Below are 5,172 nucleotides of genomic sequence, written 5' to 3'. Positions count from 1 at the left end.
TACATCTGGAATGGAAAATCTCTGTTTAAAATCAAAGCACAAGAAGTACAGCAACAAAAGGGAGCGGGAGGAGGATGCCGTGGTTGTGTTTCCTGCAGCACTGTGTGCCCACTAGCCCTGTTCAAACCCTGCCCACATCCCTGTTCTGAAACAGGAGCAAACAGCAGTAAGGCTGCGTCCTGGTCTCCAGACCAACATGACTTGGAGGAATTCAGCCAACCAAAGCTGCATGAAGGTATCAGCAAGCCACATCCTTTCTGCAGTCCTGCTCACTGGAGTGTGGTGGAAGGCTCTAGGTTTTGTGTGGTTCCTACATGAGGTAGCTAAGAGGAGTTTACAGTTTTCTTTTGTTTTCTAGTCTCCTGAACTGCTGAAACCAGTTCAGCCCCAAGCACTGTTCAAATTGTTTTCCCTGTAGTCTGAGTTTCTCTCTCTGTCCTACCAGATGGGGCCTCCTATGTCAGATTGTCATATGGATAGCTATGGCCTGACACAAACCAAACCTACACCGCACAGAACAGCAGCTGCTTTGTACTGGATGAACAAAATGATCCAAGGCAGCCTACGGCTCAGGGACAACAAGAGGTGACAGAAGGGAGAGGGCAGGAATGCACACGTGGGATGTGGAGAGGGCACCTCTGTTGGAAGCAGCTTGCATTTAGTTTAGATTAAGCATTTAGTGAACCTACACCCTTAGTTACACTGGATTTAGCTTCCAGGCCACTGTTAGTCATCACAGTTTGCAGTGTCCCTCCCAGAGGCCACAGCACACCATCATCTCCAGCACTTCTGCTCCTTTGCATAACCCATAAGCTGGATGGGGATTTTCTGCACGTCAGCCCCCCAAGCTCCTGGCCAGCTGGGGCAGCTCAAAGCTGTCCCCATTGTGAAAGACCCTCTCATGTACTGAGGGTGCAGGAGTCAAGGGATGCCTTAGGTGGGGGGGTCTTTCTAGTGTTACAGCACAGCAGCTGTGCCCAGCATGGGCAAGGGTAACCAGACCAGGTGACACACTGCTGCTGCCCATCGGTCAGCTGCCAGCACAGCTTCAGACAAATATGGTTAGCATCTCATGAGCAAGCTGTGATTAAATCCTGAGCAGCACAGAAAAACACAGGCAGCTGAATTAACGGAGAACAAAAATTAGCTCCAGTCTACCTGGCTTACCAAACTGCAGTTGGTTTCCTGTCCTCAATTGAGTTCAAACACGATAGCAGTTCCTGATACAACATAAAACTTCAAAAAAGCCCTAAACCAAACACCATGGGGACCGCAACTTCTGCTGCCTCAGAGGATGAGCTAATCAAATTACACAAGAGGAAAGGGGTGGCTGTGTTCCACTTTCACCTCTTCTGAACTTCTCCAATTTTTCCAGAGAGGGTGTTGTCCCTTTGAGAAACGTCATCTCCTGTAGATTCACAGAGTGAAAGTGCTTACAGCTTTTAGGAAGTCAGCATGGACCACATGCATGGTTCTCAGCCCAAAGTAAGCTAAACAGCCTTGCTTCTCCTTTTCCTTCACATCTGTGGCAAGGCCACTATGCCATTGCCCCTGTTCAGTAAAACTTGTGAGCAAGCCCGTGGCTTTGTCAGCTGCTTAGGCTGCTGTTTCACCACTGGTTAACTGCATCTAAAGTCAATGTCACTCTGGTCCTCTCCTTTCCCTTGCACCGGCTGTGTGTTCCTGTCTCTCTTCCTTGCATTCAGGGTGGCATTTATCCAACCTCTGGAACTGAGTGGAGTTCCACACTCCAATCTGCCAGAAAACTAACTCCACAGGTAAGATGAATACTATTTTGCTAGTTCAAACTACTATAAAACCACATCCGTAAAGCCATAATTGATCTGAAGCCTCCATAGACAATTTCAAAAGGCAAGTTACTGTAAATTTAGGGTCTTCTTGCATTTATCATTCTGCAAGATGTCAGCTATATTTCAAAACCATACACAATTTTTGTAAAACATGAGTAACTAAAGACCACTATCTCCAGAAAGTCTTTCTTTCCTGACAGTTTTGGGAAAAAAAAAAAATGCATCTCTGTTTCTAGCAATTTCTTCTTTAAAGCATTTCCAGAAAACAAAAAGCTTGCAAGATTATAGAGGAAGAAAAAGACAGTTGAAGAAAAATCTTGAATAATTTCTCAGACTTTTACTGGAATCCAATAAACACATTACCAAATTACACTGTATATTTTACTAGGCTAAGTTATCTTTGTGTGTATTAGAAGCACAGCAGGAAGAAAAACCAAAAAAAATATTAACCTCCTTCATATAACTCAGTAGAGTTATAAAATATCTAATTGAGTAAACTACATCTGACATGAACAAATGGCAACATTTCCATGTAATGTTGTCTTTTTGGCTTCCTGTCAAAGAAAAGCTTAAGGAACTATGATTTTTGTTTCCTAAGGGCAAGTTCTTCTATTTTTATAAACTTAGCAATCAATACTAAAGTATGAGCACAAGCACTTTTAATTTATGAGCTGTATGCTTTGAGCAAGTTTAATAGTTTAATCTTACACATATTTTAAGTGTTTATTTTTGTTGTACTGCATGGGACTGCTTAATGGAAAATACTGCATAAAAGCAGCTGTATATGTAGAAAAATAGAAGAGGAATCATTAAGACAGTGAAACTGATACTATGCTGATTTCTTGCAAGCAGAAGAGCACCATTCACTTGGAGGAAGGCAGGGCCCCAGACAGGGATCCTGCACTGGTGTCACCCCTGGGTGAATGCCATCAGAAGATGTGAAGATCCTCACTGTGGCTAGCGCCCAGATGAACAGGCTTCTTCCCTGGCAAGCACTTGGCACTCTCCTTTTTCCCTTAAAGAGCAGACCTCAGCACTCCTGAGTTTTGATATTTGGCTTAGGTGAGGCTTTGTACCCGATTCCCAACCCTGATGCTGTGGCCTGTCCAGCGTGTCCCCTCCAAAGCATCGCCTATGTCTGAACCAACTGGTGGATCTGCCAGTTTGCCTGCAGCTGGGACTCAGCCAGGAGGGGTTATGAGTGTTGGTTTAAACTGACCTAGAAAGGACTTACCAACAACACTTGTCTGTAAAAATATTGCTCCTATTCATCTCGGAGAATAAGAGTGTACTTTTACGAGACTAGCTGCAGAGTGAATCACTGTCGTGCATTATTCACAGTTAGTGTTAGGGAGAAGATGGCTTTTCCCACCAAACCCACGTTCAGATCTGATAAGGATTTTCACAATGTGTATTTACCACATAAAAAGCAGGCTGTTTCGCTTTGTAATATTGATGTTAGTCACAGATAGGCTGCTGGTTGCTGTGCAGATGATAACGTTCCAGGTAGTTTCAGTTAATATTAAATGGAAAATGGCTAGATTTGCATGTCTCTGTAGAAATGGCACAAGAACCATCTTGAGAATCAATACTGATAATACACTGAATGTGAAGCAAAAAATAAACACACAGCAACAAGGAGCACTTGTCACACAGTGATTTCAATAGCTGTTAAAAGACTGCAGTATCATGCAACAGGAAAAGCAGGAAATTTAAAAGAAGGCAAAAATCAAATTTGGCCCATCCAACTTTGCCAAAAATAACATCAGACTCATTTCTTCATAATCAAGAGCACACATTAACTAGTGGATTGCAGAACATCAATATACAGCCACAAACTTTACTTGCCAAATCCATGTAGCAGTGTAGGTGAGCAGCACGTGCAAGAGCAGCGCACATGAGGAGCAGGCAGAGCCAGGCCAGCTGAGCTGTGGGTCATTGCAGGGGGTTGGACTAGGCGACCTTTGAAGATCCCTTCCAACCCAACCTATTCTATGATTCTATGTCCTGGGAGTGTTCAAGGACTGGGAAGAGACCTCTTGCCACCCTTTGGCAAGGGAGCACAGAACCAAGGCAAGCTCATGCTTGCATTATTGGATATGGGGCTTTTTGTTCTTTTTGGCCTATGGAAACATAATGAGACAAAGCAGCAGGTGAGGAGGTTTGTTTCATAATTTTAACTGTCAGCCCACATCACACACAATGAAGAAAAGTGATATTCACTTGCCCAGCTGCTTCAAGGTAGGATGAAGTGCTCATGGCCACATGTGGGATCAAAAGGCTCTTACCTTTCTCAAAGAAGTCAAACATCTCAACCTAGTTATGCAGTCAGTAATTCATGGAAAATCATATCATCTGAAGAACAATTTCTACACTAGCCAAACCAACCTGTCTGATAGTCCGCTGTGTTCACTCAGTGCCAGCTTTCTTACTTCTGTTTACAGAGGAAATATCAGAATTTCAGGAAAGCATATGTACAATATTTTTCTTAACTCATTTTATATTACGAGTAGCCTGACCTCTTGCCAAATAGTCAGCTAAAATAGACTTAATCAACTCATTGAAACAGAGGATCATTCAAATCAAGGCAAGGCATTGAAGACTAGGCAAGTGTGGAATGCTGCATACCTCTGCAGGTGAGTCTCATCATACATGCAGGCTTCTCATTTATTTAATTAAACATGAGAGTATATGCACAAGAAAATAATAATAAAAAAATACTATGTTCTAGAAACAATTTAAAGCAAGCAAAACCCACAGCAGACAGAACTAGGAAAGAGACCCCATGTCTGGTTTGGAATTTGAATCAAGAGAAAGTAATTTTTCCCTTGGTTCCTCACTGATTGCACAGTGTTCATCCCAGCGGAGCCCATGTTGAGTTCTGAACTAGCCAGTGAAGGACAGCATTGAGATTTTGGACACAGATGAAAGACGGAACACGTTCCAAAACAGTGAATAACTGGTGCTGCTGGGGCAAAGCCCGATTCAGGGCTAGTGGTAGGCCATCACTATTCCACCGACCTCCATGCGGCTTCTCTCCTTTGGCCAAGGCTGAAATGCGGCAGCCGACGCATTTGCTGACGAGCAGGGCGGCATCTTCATCACCCACATGTACACAGGAGAGAGTGATGTCAAAAAGTGACCTGGAATGTAGAAACGATTTGTGCATTACTTAGTAAAATGAAGGAAAACAGGGTTTCTTGGAACCCTCAAGGAAGGGAAAACAAAGAACAGCACTGGCAAGGCTCAAGTAAAATAGAAATGAGAGTGCTTGGGTGTTCCCTCATCTGCAGGCTCAGCTCTCCAGCCTGCTTACGCAGGCTTGCCCCCACTGCAACTGGCAACTTTTCTGCAGTGAGAG

This window comes from Columba livia, chromosome 9, assembly GCF_036013475.1.
Source record: "Columba livia isolate bColLiv1 breed racing homer chromosome 9, bColLiv1.pat.W.v2, whole genome shotgun sequence".
Taxonomy (NCBI): Eukaryota; Metazoa; Chordata; class Aves; order Columbiformes; family Columbidae; genus Columba; species Columba livia.
Note: the sequence above shows the minus strand (reverse complement) of the source record.